Raw genomic sequence first — 18599 nt, 5'->3', positions numbered from 1 at the left:
CAAAGACACATTACCATTATGAAATGCATTAAAATGTGAAGCAATTATTTTATTTTCGCTCTTATTTTTCACATCTCTAACACGCTCCATAAATCTAATGCGGAATTCTCTCTTAGTCTCCCCTATATAGTAAAGTTCACATGGACATTTAAGTGCATATATTACCCCTTTACTTCTGCATGTATAAATCTCCCTTGGCTCAAATTTTACTCCATTTATTTTATCAAACGTTTTAACAATGTTTGTGCAAATGCTGCATCTATTGCAACATATTGTACCCAAACTCACAACCATCTTAGGTATATCTATCTTGGGCATTTGAAACTTCCCACATACTACCATATCCTTTAGGTTCCTACCCCTTTTATATGAAAAAAGTGGTTTATTAGGAAGAATACTTGCTAGAGCCCTATCCTCTAACAAATATTTCCAATAATATTCTATCAAGATTTTAACTTCCTCACTTTTCACATTATACACTGAAACATAATAAATTTCATCTCTTCTCTCTTGTTTATTCTTATACATTTTTCTAATTTGAGACCAATTCCTTTCTCTATATGAAAAAACATTCTTATCCACCCCCAATTCCCTCTTCAATTTCACCAATGCTTGTTTCAAGATACTTGGTTTATAGCCTCTCTGTAAAAACATATTATTTGTTAACTCCAATTCTTTATCCAAAGTACTTACTTCACTACACAATCTAGAGACACGGACCAACTCACCATAGGGTAAAGTCTCTAATACATGAGGAGGGTGGCAACTTGAAGCATGTAGATACTGATTACCGTCCACAAACTTTCTATGTATATTGGATGAAATATTCCCTTTTTCTGTGCCTTCCAAAATAAGGTCCAAATATACCACCCTGTTGCCCTTCTGGAGTCCATCAAAAGCCAATCCAAAAGGATTCCTATGCATATCCGACATAAATTTGTCTACTTGTTCTATACCACCTTCAAAAATAAAAATCAAATCATCAATATAACGAAAATAAAATTGCACATGCGTCTTCATAAAATCTAAATCAAATAAAAACTTATTTTCAAAAAAAGACATAAAAAGGTTCGCATACATAGGGGCAAATGCTGCCCCCATTGCTGTACCTTGTTTCTGTCTATATAATATATTATCAAAATAAAAATAATTATTCTTTAAACAAAAATCTATCATATTAATAACAAAACCAGCTAAAGGGCTATCTCCCAAGAAAAACCTTATTGCCTCCAAACCATCCCTATGCTGGAGAGAGGTATATAAGCTTTAAACATCAACTACAAGCCAATACATATCTTTTTTCCATACCAAAGGTGAAATTTTATTTAGGAAATCTACACTATCTTTTATATAAACAGGAGATCCAATAACATAAGGTAGTAAAATCTTATGTAATACCAACCCAACATTGTGCAAAAAATAATTACATGCAGAAATAATGGGTCTTCCTGGTGGTTTAACCATGCTTTTGTGAACTTTAGGCAGACAAAAAAAGACAGATATTTCACTTTTGCCGTTAAATAGTTTATCCCTAACATCCATTTTTGTTGGGGCCAGAGTTGTATTGTAAATAAACTATTTCTGTCTCACCAGTGAATGGTAATGCATTCTGTATTTTACAGATAATCTAAAATAGATACCAGAACAAAAAGAACAAAGCAAACAAAGTGCTATATCTTTTATGGCAGTGGTCCAGTTCTCCTTTCAGCTTTGTCAGTAAAATGACAGATGGTGTGTGAAACTGGGTTTCTTAGAAGTACTTGCATGTCATTAGCTTTCAGGTAACTTGCTTACTGTCACTTGCTCACAATGGTAAGTGTCTGATCTCCTAGTACTTTGATCCTAGTAACCTCGTACATAGTCCACCTAGCAACATAACCCTATCCCTAAAACTTTCTCTTAGTCCCCAATCCTAATCAAAAAAACAACTTCAACCAAATATCCACATTTCCTCCTGAAACCAAAATTCCATGATCACTCCCTAATCGTAAATTCTACATTCACTCCATGAACTTAAATTTTATGACTGCTCCCTAACCCTAAACTCCGTCTCACTCTCTAACCCTAATCCAAAATCCTCCAGTTGCCCAATAAACCTAAGCACTAGAATCCCACTCCCTCCTCACAGCTGTTGGACATGAGAATTTGCATTGCTTGTATTAGTCAGAGAATTTGCATTGCTTGTTTTAGTCAATTAATGATTATAAAGAAAGTTCAAATATTGGATGATGGTGCCCCCTTTCTTGATTTCTAATAACTGATCAGTCACTACTTTATTTTAAAGACAAAATAAGGTTAGATCAGAAGGTAGTTGTGAAATTTGTTACAACCAGATTACAATGGCAAAAATTAGAAAGGGGATGGGGGATGTGAGTAATATGGCACAGGCAGTAACCTACCTTCCATATGTGAATAGATGAGCAGGAACCCCCACTATGGACAAAGTTGGAAGCCAGGCTCCTAGGCAGTAATTTTTGCAAGGCTTTACTTTGGTACTCAGCATCACCCCTTAAGATGGTTAAGACCTAATGGATGTTACCAGCAACTAATAAGTCCCTCCATAAATTAAATATAACATACCTCTTCTTAGATATATGGTAAAAGACTCTCTATCTGGGGAATGGATGGTTAAAAATAAGGGATGGGAAGATATGGTGGGAAAAATGGATCTCAGCAGGAGTGTTTTAAATGGAACATCTGACTCAGTCAGGGAGAGGGCTAAGCTTTGAAACCTTCTACCAAATGCAAGTTGAGTTTAGCCTCTCTGCTACAGATCTTTGGAAATATCTTACATGCCTTCGTTCACTCATATTAAAATAAGGGCACCAGAATGATAGAGGATGCATTACAGGGCCTAAGTGAATCTAAAAAAAATGAGGGAATAAAGGGCACACACCTATTTATACTACTGATTCAACACAATAAACTGAAGTTGGAGACTGCATTCATGATCCATACAGAATCCTTTTCCCCAGAGAGGGATAATTTCCAGAGAAGCTTTGCAACTACACATATTGCACATTTTGTCCCCATATCTGAAGTTATTGAGTTATCAATTTAGACTAATATAAAAGAGCTACTGGACACCTGCTAGGATGCAAAAATAAAAAATGCTCTCAGTGAGTGATGCTTGCCATTTGTGTGAAGGGGTAAGTGAAGATGTTTGTTATGTATTTTGGGCATATATATATATATATATATATATATATATATATATATATATATATATATATATATATATATATATATATATATATATATATATATATATATATATGTGTGTGTGTGTGTGTGTGTGTGCAAAAGCCATTTAGTAACATTGCCAAAAATCCGTTGAATAAGGAATTTCCCTTGGAGACTAAGTGTTATGTGCTAGCTACAGTCTTGGAATGCAGAGATCTGAGGAGGTCCTACAAGAGTCGGTGCAGTTGAAACTGGTCACCTGTCTATATTTGTCCTCTTATTGGAAATCACTATAAATTTATACGGTGGTAGGCTGATGGAGTTTCCTTAAGAAGTTCAACAACCTGGACTTCCAAGATGGCTGCACACTGATCAACAGCTTGACTTCAGCTCTCCCAGTGTGAAAACAGATACTGGGAAACCGCAGCCAGAGATATTGTCAACATGAGTAAAATTCAGTTAATGGCTAGTAAGCATACTGCCTGCAAAGAAGAAACTATGACAGCCTAAAAAAAAACAACTAGAAAAAGTGAAGAGACAACACTGACTGGGAAGAATCCTGTAGTAGTTCAGCAAAAAGCAGTTCAAGCTTTGGTTCAAGAGTTTCTAGTAATCTAGAAGAAAAAAATAATCAAATATGCTCAGAGCTGATTAAAATAAACAAAACATTGAAGGAGTATATGTACTCAAGTACAAAAGGCTGCTTGAAAATGTAAGAAGCTTTAAAGAGATATTCAGATGAATTGATAAAACTGCAAAAATAAGAGGTTGAAATGAATAAGTCTGAGTATTAAACTACTCAAGAAGAGATGTTTCAAAACATGGTTGACATAGAGGACAGGGATTTTCTGCTGTATCAGAGAAACTAGAAGGACACACTGTATTAATTTTATGAAAGCACAAATAAGCAACTAGACTGGTATTCCACAGCAGGAACTGTTACTTGAAAGGGCGCACTGTGTGCATGCTCTAAATTTGGCCATAAGAAAGCAGATGGTCAACAAAAAGCAGAAGCCAGCAACTGTGAGCTGTATAAACTAATTTAATTAGTTAAAAAATAAAAAAATACAAGAATAACAAAAAAAATAAAAAAAAACACAAGAATAACGTGTTTTGGGGCCGTGCAATCTCTTCCGTGCAGGGGAATTCCTTTTGAGTGCCATAAGAAAGCAGCCAATAACTTTATTACTAAAGATGCAAACCTACAAGCAGAAAGAGCTGATCCAGTCAAAGTTGTGGCAAAAGGGCAAAGTATTAAAAGATGGAGACAGTGTTTGCAGAAGATGATTATTCAGTGCACACCAGGCAGAAGAGAATCAAATTTGTTCCAGTAATCAGGGAATGTCGATAGGCAGGTGTGTCATTCAAGCCGCTGTAATCAGCGGTCTTTAAGATATTTTTTCCTAGAGGATTAAAATTATTTCTGATGCTGAATAGGCTTAGGAAGAAATGCAAATGTTTGTCCAACAAAATCGTGAACTATCAAGCAGAAGAGAACTCTGCTTCTCATTATTCTGATAACAAATCGCATGGAGTGACTTTACAAGTGAAACCTTTTCCTCTGTTTCAGAGAAATACAGAATTTATCGAAGAATCAGGAGCACTGTGGAACTGAAATGGAATCTGGATTTGGGAGATGGAGATGAACAGGATGAAGACCAGCAACGTGGAAATCCGAGAATAAATGTGAGACTGCAAAGTTTCCATTGCATTTGTGAAGTACGTCTGTATAAGAATAAGTGTAAAAGTGAACTTTTGTTGACTTTGTTAAACTTGTGAGGAACTGAATGGCTTTTGCCTCACTTCATGTCATTAATGTTTAAAAGAACTCTGAGGGGAGGGAAGAAGAAAAGAAAAGTGTAAGTAAACAATTTCTTAACAGTATTTCTGTGAAGCATTTCACAATATAAATTGCATATTTTATAGTAAAGTATTTTTAGTTGTTGTACATGATAGTTATTAAAGTAAGCAGATTCCTTTTTTCTTTCCTCTTCTTTTTCTTCTTTTTTTGGAATTGAGAAATTGTAGTACAAATGTTGACATATTGTGTGTTCAAGAGAACAGATGGAAGGGGGAGTAAGGCCAGGTCTACTGGAGGCAGGTTCAAATTGTTTTATCATGGTGTGGACAGGAGGAGAAATAGGGTAGGGGTTATACTGAATGAGCAATGTCGAGTGTATCGGCAGTGAAAAGGATGTCTGATAGAGTGATGTTTATGAAGCTGGAAATTGATGCTGTGAGGATGAATGTTATTAGTGCATGTGCTCTCAAGTTGGCTGTGCAATGAATGAGAGAAAAATTTGGGGCCGAGTTGGATGAAATGGTGGAGAGTGTACCCAAGGGTGAGAGAGTGGTGACTGGAGTGGATTTCAATAGGCATGTCAGTGAAGGGAATTGAGGAGATGAGGATGTGGTGGGTAGTGGTGTTAAGGAGAGGAATGCAGAAGGTCAGATGGTAGTGGAATTTGTGAAAAGGATGGACATAGCTGTGGTGAATACATATTTTAAGAAGAGGGAGGAGCATAGGGTGATGTACAAGAGTGGAGAAAGATGCACACAGGTGGATTATATCCTATGCAGAAGGGCCGGTCTGAAGAAGATTGGAGACTGCAAAGTGGTGACAGGGGAAAGCATAGTTAGGCAGGATAGGATGATGGTCTGTTGGATGACATTGGTGATCAAGAAGAGGAGGAGGAGAGTGAGGGCAGTGCCAAGGATCAAATGGTGGAAGCTGAAAAAGGATAACTGTAGGGTGGAGTTCTGGGACAAGTTAAAACAGGCACTGGGAGGCTGTGAAGAGTTACCAGATAGCTGGACAGCCACAGCAGAGGTGGTAAGGGAGACAGCGAAAGGTGCTTAGTGTGACATCTGGACAGAGGAAGGAGGACAAGGAGACCTGGTGGTGGAAAGAAGAAATACAGGAGAGCATACAAAGGAAGAGCATGGTGAAGAAATGGGATTGTCAGTGAGATGAAGAAAGTAGACAGGAGTACAAGGAGATTAGGTGTATTGCAAACAGAAAGGTGGTGAAGGCTAAGGATAAGGCATATGCGAGTTGTATGAAAGGCTGGACATTAATGAGGGAGAGAAGGACTGGTACCAACTGGCTAGACAGAGGGACTGAGCTAGGAAAGCTGTGCAGCAGTTTAGAGTGATAAAGGATAATGAGGGGAACATACTCACAAGTGAGGAGAGTGTGTTGAACAGATGGAAAGAGTACTTTGAGGGGCTGATGAATGAAGAGAATGAGAGGGAGAGAGGGTTGGATGATGTGGGGATAGTGAATCAAGAAGTGCAATGGATTAGCAAGGAGGAAGTAAGGATGGCTATGAAGAGGATGAAGAATGGAAAGGCTGTTGATTCAGATGACATACCCATGGAAACATGGAGGTGTTTATGAGGGATGGCAGTGGGGTTTTAACCAGATTGTTTAACAAAATCTTGGAAAGTGAGAGGATGCCTGAAAAGTGGAGAAGTGTATTGGTACCGATTTTTAAGAATAAGGGTGATGTGCAGAGCTGTAGTAACTACAGAGGGATAAAATTGACCAGCAGCAGCATGAAGTTATGGGAAAGAGTAGTGGAAGCCAGGTTAAGAAGGGAGGTGATGATTAGTGAGCAGCAGTATGGTTTCATGCCAGGAAAGAGCACTACAGATACTATGTTTGCTCTGAGGGTGTGGATGGAGAAGTATAGAGAAGCAGAAGGAGTTGCATTGTGTCTTTGTGGACTTAGAGAAAACATATGACAGGGTGCCTAGAGAAAACATATGACAGGATGCCTAGAAAAGAGGTGTATTGTATGAGGAAGTCAGGAGTGGCACAGAAGTATGTAAGAGTGGTACAGGACATGTACAAAGGCAGTATGACAGTGGTGCGGTCTGTGGTAGGATTGACAGATGCATTCATGGTGGAGGTGGGATTACATCAAGGATTAGCTCTAAGCCCTTTGTTATTTGCAATGGTGATGGACAGGTTGACAGATGAGATCAGACAGGAGTCCCCATGGATGGATGTTTGCAGATGACATTGTGGTTTGTAGAGAGTATGGAACAGGTTGAGGAGACCTTGGAGAGGTGGAGATATGCTCTAGAGAGGAGAGACTAAGACAGAATATGTGTGTGAATGAGAGGGAGGACAGAGGAATGGTGAGGATGCAGGCAATAGAGTTGGCAAAGGTAGATAAGTTTAAATACTTGTGATCGACAGTTCATGGTAATGGTGTATGTGGAAGAGAGGTAAAAAAGAGAGGGCAGGCAAGGTAGAGTGGGTGCAAAAGAGTGTCAGGAGTGATTTGTAACAGATGACTACCAGTAAGAGTGAAAGGGAAGGTCTACACAATGGTAGTGGGCTCAGCTATATTACATGGGTTGGACAGATTGGCACTGACAAAAAGACAGGAATCAGAGCTGGAGGTGGCAGAGTTAAAAATGTTAAGATCTGCATTGGGTGTGATGAGTATGGACAGGATTAGAAATTTGTATATTAGAGGGTCAGCTCAGATTGGACAGTTTGGAGACAAAGCTAGAGAGACGAGACTGCATTGGTTTGGACATGTGCTGAGGAGGGATGCTGAGTATACTGGGAGAAGGATGCTAAGGGTGGAGCTGCCAGGTAAGAGGAATAGAGGAAGGCCCAAGATAAGGTTTATGGATGTAGTGAGACAGGACATGCAGGTGACTGGTGTGACAGAGCAGGATGCAGAGGACAGGGAAGAAATGGAAACAGATGATCAACTGTGGGGAACCATAGCAGGGGATCAGTTGAAAGAAAAAGAAGGTGTAGGTATTGCAGTACAAACATAGAAGAAAAGCTAAACAAAAGTGTGTTTAAGTAATCTTTGGGTTGTTGAGGTTGGAGATGGGGTGTAAAAGTGCACAGATTCTAATATATGTAGAGATGATATGTTTTCACTTACGTTTGCATAGGTGAATGTGTGGATTAAGACACCTGGTTTAGCCTAATAACAAATGTTAAGCAGAAACAAGTAAATATGAGAACACCAAATACAATGAAAATGCTTTCTTTAACAATAAATGTTTCAGGTTGTCTTTCAGGCTATAACAGAGGACTACATTTATCTTTTTTCTCTTATTTTTCTTGGAGGCAAGGTGATAATAGAGCAAGTAAAGAAGGAACATTTGTTTCCTCAAGGCTAAAAATTCAGATATGAGGGAGGGGGGAATAAAGATAAAAAATAAGACACAAATTAGTGTAAGTAGAAGCAAATACAATAACATGCATCCTAGCATGGATAACCTCAATTTCAGGTTAACTAGGGCCTATGTTAGCAGCTCTTTATTTGGGACAAATGTTCCTGTTAAGAAGGCTAAACTACATTATTTGAAGATGTACATAGTGTGATTGCACTAAGTTAATAGGTTCTGAGGGTGTTCTGGGGTGTTTTTTTCTTTACTTTTTGAGGGGTTATTAAAACAAAAAATGTTGTAAAATGTGACACAGATTATGATGTTGATGATAAGAAAAAATGAATAAATGATTAATCTGCCAAATCTTAATGGGTGCATGTATCACAAAAGCTGGAATTAGACTGGTGCTGCTGGAATTAGACATAAAAAGCTGCCACATGTAATAGGTGAGAATAATGTCTACTTACCTTAATGGTGACACTTTCCATATTACCTTGGAATGTGAATGATCTCACAGGTATAGACCAAAAGGAAAGAATACTTAATTATATTAAGAAATGCAGAGTGCAAATAGCACTACTACAGGAGACACATTTGGAAATAACCAAGCATGTGAATTTGATAAAGGATTTCAGGATGGATATTTTTCAGAATATCGGGGACCAAGGAAAAGAGGAGTACTTATATTTACTGCTACAGGAGCTCCGGTAGTGACAGACGAGTGAAAAAAAGATAATAATGGCAGATTTGTAGTAGTAAGGAGCTACTGTCAAGGAATGAGGATTACACTGGCATGCATTTGTAATCAAATAAAACTACTATTTTGGAGGTTAAAATTATTTTGGGAAAAAAAATAGCTTTCAGCAGGGGATATTGCTTAAAAGTGGGGACTGCAATTTGATTTGCATCAATGAGGATGTATTCAGGGAGCCTAGAAAGGAAAATATAACAAAAGAGGGTAGAACTCTGAAGACATTTGTCAAAATAATTGGTATGAACGATATGAATTCAGTGGCAGGAACACAGAGCAAATGTGCCTATTGTTCCCCAAGGTACAGTAACTGGGTTAGACTTGACAGAAATTATATTTCACAGAAACATGTCCATTTAATTGAGAACTTTGATACATATCCAATAACTTTTTCAGATCATGAACCAATAACTTCTAAAATAAAAATGCAGGGTGCTGAAGTAAAGATGAGACACCAGGGCTTCCCCACCAACTAGTTAAAAAGAGATGAGTTTAAGGAAAGGGTATTGGAAATTATTCAAGAACTATTAGGGAAGATAGAAAGTACTTCAGAAGTTATAGCTAGTAAGTGGGATAAAATTACCGTGGAGTTTAAAAATAGAGTAGAAATAAAAAAAAAGAAATCTGGTTAAGAAGTAATAAGAAATATTTAGAGAAGCTGACAAAGGTTAAAGCATTACAGTATAAGGGGAATCTCATAGAACAAGAGGAAGAAACTGCTGTCCAAAAGCAAGAAGGATATCATTCTGCAGAGGAAGAGCTCACTCCTAAGCATAACAAGAAAATCAGAAATCTAGGAAAGTCTTCTAAAGCAAATTACAAAACTAAAATCACATCCCTAACAGAGGATAATTAAAAGGCATTCTTTAACTACATCTGAAGTCTAAAAGGGAATGCCCAGCTATGTGCCGAACTAGTTGTAGTTGGGATCACTCATAATACACTGGAAGATATCGTGAACCTGCTAGCTGACAGATTCAACACGAACTTCACCCCTCCATCCCCACCTACCATATCCAAAAGCATACCAGACACCACCCTTCTACAAAGTATCTCTTGAGAACAACTCATCTCTGCACTTGTCAGAGCCAAAAACACAGCCTCATTGGGACCAGCTAATATCCCAGATTGTTTATGAAACAATCTAAAACAAGATCTAATGGAACCACTTAGTGTTCTCTCTAATTATAGATTGTGAATTGGCTATGTTCCTGCAGAATGGAGAACAGCAACGGTAATCCCCCTGCACAAAGAGGAACCATCAACTGACCCTGGGAACTACAGACCCATAAGTCTTACCAGCCTCATCTGCAAGGCCATGGAAAGAATTATAAAGGCCCTTATCAACAAGGACATAGTCGACCTCCAAACACTGGACCAAACCCAGTTTGGCTTTAAGGGAAGCTCATGCTATATACCAAAGCCATGGACAAAGGTAAGACAGTGCACACAGCCTATCTCGACCTTGCCAAGGCTTTTGACAAAATTCCCGACTCTGGCATCACTGAGAAACTCTCCCAGCTAGGGATTAACCGTTATGCTACTAGATGGATAGCCAACTGGCTCACTGACAGAGCACACACACTGTCAAAATGGGTGACTCCACCTCCACCAGTAGACCCGACATCAGTGGAGTACCACAAGGGTCTGTGCTGGGCACCTTACTGTTTGGCATCTATTTCTCAGAAGTCCAGGCCAAAGTAGATGGCCTCTGGCTCACCAGGTTTGCTGATGATTACAAACTGGGAACAATCACTGAGTTAACAATGTCAACATATTACAAGAAGCACTAATAAACAAATGATTGGTGTCAAAGCCATGGTCTAAAATTAAATGCAAAAATGTATTATTATTCCCTTTGGCAAAACTGAATTCCCCACAAATTACAATATCGACAGCACCCCCCCGAGTTCCAATCCAGCAGTGTGAGACTTGAGATCACAGGTTGATAGCAATCTGAACTTTGGGCACCAAGTTTCCACGGTGGTAAGGAAAGCCCTCTTGTAAAGGCTCTAGGGCTGCTAGACTAGTAACCTCCTATGACCCTATACAATTGCAGAGTGCTAAAGAGAAAATAAGGGAGAACAAAAGAAAGAGAGAAAAAAATGAGAAAATAGTACCTGAATAATATGTATGAGTTTAGAAACACTGCTATTAAGCAACTGTTTTTGATAATAACTCCAGACCACAAAAATGTTTGGCACAATGAATTTGGCAACAGAAAGGATTGTTTCCAAACTTAGGGAGCCTATATTAAGAAAAATAACCAGAAATCCTGTAGAGGTATTAGAGATATTTTTGAAATGTTATGAAAATTTGTATAAAGCAGAGAAGTGGGGAAATCAAGAAAAAACACAAATGGGAATACTTTGGGAAGGCTTAAATATGCCAAGGTTAGAGTTACATAATGCTCAACAACTAACAATTAAGATAGGAGGAGATGAGATAAAAATGATGATGTATAACCAGTCTACATGAAATTCTTCAAGAACTAGTGGAAGTTTGGAAGTTATGAGAGAATAAAGTGATAAAAATCTGGAAAGTTTTAACAGTATTTTAAAAGGAATCAAGGAATCTCTGGGCATTTGTGTTCTGGCAAGAGTAGTTCTTTCAGTCTGTGTTTGGGTAGTTAAAGTCACCCAGGATCAGGGTAAAGGGTTGAATCTTGATAGATTTGAAGAGGTTTATATAGGCAGTTTGGGCATCTTGAGTCAGATATGGGGGTTGTTAGCTAGCTATGATTTGTATAGGGGTCTTGTTAACTGCACCTGGAGTGTCTCCTATGCGTCATACTGTTTGACCAACCTTGAGGTGTGTATGTCTTTAATATATATTGAAACTCCACCTCCTTTGGCTTTACTACCCACAGTTTGTGGTCTGAATGTATGATAGGATGATTAACCAGGTAAGTCTGGGGTGCTCTCTGCAGCTTTGCACAGATGTCAGCATTTTCCAGGGTTAGAAATGCTTGCAATGAGTGCAGTTTCATGTTTAGACTCCTAACGTTTAGCAGCATGACCTTTAATTTGTGTTTTGTTGAAATTTTTATGTTGGTAGTTTTAACTTCATCACTTTTCCTAAAAAAGGCACTATAGGGAAGGCAAGAACCTTTGCCAGAATCCTGAAGCCCAGGTGAGACAGATGCAGGCCATCTCTGGGAAAGCACTGTGGTCTGTCAATCTTATCTTTTCAGGTTGTCAGATACGGGATCCCCCTGGAATAATACCAGAAACTAAGCCGATTGTTAAAGTCAATCATTTTCTGTTTGTATTCAGGCATCATTCTGGGTGATGGTAGAATGCTGCTTAAGGCTAGGGACATACCTGCCTGAACCACATATTCAGTAAGTTCAATCATGTCTCTCTTCATATAGTCCAGGGAGGTATGTCTCAAGTCATTCACACCAATATGGAGTATGACAGAGTCATAACAGTACCTGTTGTTGAGAGACTTGAGTGCATGTGTGATATGGCGGATTATGGCCCCTGACAGACAACTAACCGTGACTTTCTCCTTATCCAGCCTGGTGAGAGGCACATCTGTGTGTCTCACAATGGAGTCTCCTATGACTAATATGTTGGGTTTATGGTTAAGCCTTAGTGGTTGTGAGACACAGGTGTGTGAACTATGCATGGTATGTAGTGTGGAAGGCTGTGGAGCTCGCATGTGTTTTTGCCTCAGAGGTCTCCTTTGTTTGGGTATGTTTTTGTTGAGGACCTCCACATATATGAGTGTGTAGGTGTGGGTGGTGTCTGAGGTGTAGTGATTGTGTTGACAATCTTCTCAGTGCCAGATATACTGGCGTGTGAGAGAGAGTTTGGACTCTAGGTTCCTAATGTAATTGCATCTCTGGCAAATTGTGTTCCTAGGTGGTAGTAGTAGGTGGTTGTCTGTGTACGTAAGGCAGTTGCTACACTGTCTCAGGATGCTCATATCAATCAGACTGGCAGGAGAAACTGTAGGAAATTGTCCATCCATATTTTTCAGAATCTCAGAGAGAAGGCCAGGGAGCGCTAAGGGGTTAGCCTAAAGCCAAGTGCTTAAACCAAAACTAAGAGGCTTAGAATAACACTTACATATGCAACAGAGAAGATGCAATTGAACACTTTAGAGAACAAGATGCAACAAGTAGCAGAAAAAGCAAGATGAAGTAATGGAACAGAATGAGGAAACAAATGCAGTAAAAGAAGCTGAATATGAATTTTATGAGAGTGTACATTATATTTTAAAGGAGTCATAAAATTTTTTTGACTACATAAAAAGTAGACAATTTTTGGATGAAACTTATTTAGGGATAATAGATATCAGTAATTAATTTCCCATCATCCTTCATTCTGCAGGAATGGAATGGTTCAAAGAGGCTATTTGTGACTCAAAGACTCTTATCAGTGTTGAGCTTAATATTATCAGACCATTCAAGACCTTGTGTTGAGCAATAATTTGATGTTTGTTGTGAATATTATAAACAATGTAGAGGGTAGCAATGCCATGCCCTTATATATGCAAATTTAAAATTATGACGGTGGGTGAAACAACTTGGTTTTAATACTAGCTTTGATGGTTATTAGCAAATTTGGTTGAGATCTCTGGAAGATATTTTTATATTATGGACTGTTATGGAAATCCCACTAAATGACTACTGATTTTTTTTTTTAATTTTTACTTTTTCTAAAGACAGTATTAATTACCTTTTATTTTACATTAAACAAGGATTTGACCAACAGTAGACTGAACACTGGGTTATGGAGGAAACCTACATATTCAGATTATTTTTTACATTTTACTGGTTGTCACCCTTGTCATCAAAAGAAGAATCTAGTAAAAGCGCAAATGGTCAAGATGTCTGGATTAGTGCCGACAGATACTGCATTCTTAAAGGAATTTGACAAAGTAAAAATGTATGTTCCTTGAAAAGGGATACCTTGACAATCTTTTAGAAATAAAAGTCCTGGAAGTTTCCAATGGAAGGAACACAAAATGTATATTATTCTAAATAATATTAGGTTAACAACTAGGATAGCACCAATGATAAGCAAGATGATAAAAGTACCTTTCAGAAAGCTCTGATGTTGAGCTTTATTGTTGATTCAAAACATATAAAGGACATCATTTAGAAGTACTGGGCTGTTCTTTTATACTTGGGATACAGAAGGAGTTTATATGGGCTAATGCACACTTTGTGTACAAAAGGAGTTCTAACTTGAAAAATAAGTTTTAATATGATACAGGAATTATGCATAATTTAGGTAGACCACTAGGTGGCACTTACAAATGTTGCATGCGTAATTGATGTCCATATATTAATAAATATGGAAATGGGAATACGGCCACTAAAATATAATGTAACATAGATGGAGTTTATTATAACTGTGGCACCAGGGGTGGTCTGCTTAACAGGTTATGCATCATGTGATATCTTTTATGTTAACAAAATGGAAACTTGCCTTAGGGCAAGGCTTTAACAATAGGTATCTGTCATTTCATTGAAGGTCCAATTTACCGAACATCTATTCGTCGAACTTAAAGCATTGAGTACCATTTCAGCAAAGGATTACATCATTGGCATTTTTTCCCAGGGAATGGAGTTAGTTGGCCATTGTAACAAATTTGCCCTTTTCCCCAATGTAGTACGATCTTTGAGTTGGAATATATAATTGGGGGGGGTTTGAAAATAATGGAATTTATGTTACAATCGATCTGGTAGCCAAGTATTTTTTTCCCCTGAAAAATCTTTCCGACAATGTAATTCATCAAAATGGTATTCGATACAAATATATAGACAAATAGGCATTCAGTGAATTGGGGTTTTGATTAAATAATATAGATCCTTACCAGCACATATATATTATATGTAAAAATATAAGTGCACCCACAGAAGACATGCCCAAGAGTACACCGATTTTAAGCTTTTTTTTTTTTTTTTTTAGTTCTTTAGAAAGTTAATGATAGCATGAGGGATGGCATCTGGGAAGCAAGACTGGAATACCATGAGGTGTTATAGCCATTAAAATTAAATGTGAGAAACAATCCCAGTATTAATAGTCTATTTAAAAATACTTGCTGCAAAGTTATGATTTTAGGATTAAATATGTTGTGATGGTGACTTTTACAAGAAAATATTCTTTGTAAAGTTTAGGTTTAATTAGTGGAGTTTAGTTTTTGACTGTGGTAAGCTATGGTCACATGATTTGTTCTAATATTTAAACTTGTGCTATACTAATAGAGATTGGTCCTGATAAAGTCGATATGAATAAAGGACAACAGTGCTTAACCTGTATAGAAGAGTAATCAGTTTTTGTGTCTTTCCAGTGATATTGTATTTTAGTTCTTAGTCTGTATTTAGAATGCAAAATGACCCAAATAAATGCTAAACATTGTAACCTACTATTAAAATAAACATAAATTGTAGAAAAGCAGGATAAATGCTTAATTAAATTACCTCAAAACTAGAGAATAAATTCCTACTTACAGTAAGGCTGAGGTAATAAAAACAGTATTAAAAAATCCTACACAGGTTAAGACCAATCAGGCTTCTTAAAAGCAGGAGTTGTAAGCCTGATACCTAAATTTATGAACTTATAAAAGTATGATGAAGCAGCTAATGTACTAATATGTAATGATCCCCTTACAAAATGTACTAGTTTGGGTGGAAGAAAAAGTGGAGCAGCTGAATTTAGCTGGATACTGTACCAGATCTGACACTGAGTAGAACTAATTAACTCTGTCAAATGGTTAAAACAATAAGAAATAAAACTCCATGCTGCTGTATTTGGAGGTACAAACTGCCAGGCAAATGAAGCAGTAAATCAGATGGGAGCTTTGCAGTAAGCTAGAGAGTTCAGTTGCCTTCTTCAAAGTGCTTCCCATCTCATATGAAAGGAACAAGAGGCAGGAAGTCACTGGATACATGCAGTAGTGGTGCATTTAGTAGAGACGTGGTACAGGAAGTGAATGCAGAATTGCTTAATTAATCAATTTACTTTATTTATTTTTCTATCTGTCTGTCTATCTATCTATCTTTGTTTAATAGGAAATTCTGACTGGGTTTCTTCCATTTTCAACGGAGGCCTGTGGAGTAAGCTCCACAGATAAGAACAAACACATTGCATAACAGAAAAAATATAACATAATTTAGGCAATAAAGTGAGTTATATAATATCATATCACGTATGATAATGCAGAGTACCTTCCATACACATTTGAGTTATTGAAACATGAAGTAGTTGACTGCAGAGGCATTTGCTATTTAAAAGTCAATTGCATATTCTTACTAAAAATCTCACTAGATAAGTTAAGATGGATAACACAGGCAGCAAAATGATTATATTGAGCATTTAAAGAAAGAACAATTCTGATAGGATACTATATATGTAGAGGGTGGGATAGATAGAAGGTAAAAATATATATGAAAGAAATATATGTATCAATGGTTACCTGGAAGAAAAATTCTTATGGGGAGAAAAGTGGGTTGTAGGCTGGAGTGGAAAGAATGTAAACGAATGACAGAAAGTAGTAGAGGCACATTTTGGGCACTAGTATATTAAAATTATATCCGTGTAAAACAGAAATTCTATGCAATTTAGCATAAAGAAAGATAGGGTTAATAGAATGTAATTAGAATGAGTGTGGCTGAGTATTGGGGGTTCAGCCTGGAGTAGTGCAAGTGTTTTTCAGTGACACCTTAAAGCTATTTATTGTGTCAACCTGTGTTATTTCATGGGAGATTTGATTTTAGGTGTTTGCAGCCTGATTGGAATATAATGAATCACCTGCACTATTATTTGCAGCCTGATTGGAGTATAATGAATCACCTGCACTATTATTATATCTTGTGATGGACAGTAGAGCTTTGTTGTCAGACTGTAAGATTTGACCAGTGGTATGGGGCTGTATTATTCCTTTTACAGCTGGGAATTTTTCTGAGGAGTTTTAGTTTATGGACCATGGTAAGTTGAGAGTAGTTAGAGGTAGTTTGTAGGTTCTAGCCAGTTAAGGCTTTTTAGCACTGTGCAGTGGTGGGTTTTGTGTGTGTGTGTGTGTGTGTGTGTGTGTGTGTGTGTGTGTGTGTGTGTGTGTGTGTGTGTGTGTGTGTGTGTGCGTGTGTGTGCGTGTGTGTATGTGTGTGTGTGTGTGGGGGGGGTTTAACTGCCATCTCTAGTTTCTTTTTGATGCTTGCGTTAAGGTTTGTAAAGACGAGAAAGATATGGAGTAAGGTGAGGTGTAGGTATTTTGTGTTATGGTTTTTCTGGACTGATCAGTAAGGATTTTTTAGCTCAGCAGAGGGATCCTAATTTCCAGTTTCTTTTTGATGGCTAGTAGTAGTGTTGGTCATACTTGAGATTTTCATTGAGTAATACATTAAGGAGTTTGGCTTGTTTCATGCATACTAGTTTTATTGGTAGATAGGATATGGAATAATTGTTTTAGATCGGAGTAGTTTTTAGGGGTGAAAAGCATCAGTTTTATTATTTAGGAGCAGGTCTGAGATACCTAACCAAGATTCAATGGCTAGAAAGAACTGTTATGTGTTATTCTGTAAGGAGGTTAGTGTTTTGGCTGAGCAGATGAGTGTGGCATCATCTGCGTTATTGTACAAGGGTAGCTTGACCAGTGGTGGAGTGTAAGTTATTGATAAAGATATTGAAGAGAAGGGGGCCTAGAATTGCTCACTAAAGGATGATGACTGTTACTGGTAGGAAATCAGAGCAGTCTTGACACCATTTCATGGCTTGTTTCCTATCGGATAAGTAACTGTAGAACCAGGTTAATGCTGGAGTATTGAGGCCTAGAGAACCTAGCTTATGGTGGAGTTTTTGGTGTGCTATCATATTGACTGCTTTTGACAGGTCCAGGAATACTGTTTAGATTAACTTTTAATTTTTTAGCTGATTAACCATATTTGTGAAGTTTAGAAGGACAGTAGTAGTGCTGTGGTTAGGAGGAGGGTAGGTTGTGGTTGGTGAAGTATTTCAGTAGCTGAGTGTGGATAATTTTTTCTAATATCTTGGATAGGAGTGGGCAAACACCAATTGGGTGGTAGCTGGTAAGGTCTGTCAAATTTCTGCCTTTATGGAGGGGTATAATATATGATAATTTCCAAATGTTGGGGATGTGGTTCTCTCTTTTTAATTTCTCCAAATCTTTTGAGTTTCTAACATCATGATGGAAATGGACCCCATTCCTAAGTCAAAGTTTGATTAAAGTTTATGAAATTAGTATTGTTTCACTCTTTGATGTCAGCCAAAAGTGCTCTTTGCAGCACCCGTAATGTGCTCGGTAATGACTCCTTCTGCAATTCATACAGAGTTACATGTATTGGTAGCATATCTAAATATTATTGTAGACTCTTTTATAAGACCCATTGCTCCTACTACTATTGGAACTATCTGGGTATCTTTCTTCCACATTGCTCTCATTTCTGCTCGGAAATCCTGATATTTTATGATTTTGTGTCTCTCTGTATGCAGGGCACTGTAGTCACTGGGCATGGTAATTTCAATGATCAATGCTACTTTTG

This window comes from Protopterus annectens, chromosome 7.part0 (genome assembly GCF_019279795.1).
Source record: "Protopterus annectens isolate FY-2018-M chromosome 7.part0, PAN1.0, whole genome shotgun sequence".
In the NCBI taxonomy this organism is placed as follows: domain Eukaryota; kingdom Metazoa; phylum Chordata; order Ceratodontiformes; family Protopteridae; genus Protopterus; species Protopterus annectens.
Note: the sequence above shows the minus strand (reverse complement) of the source record.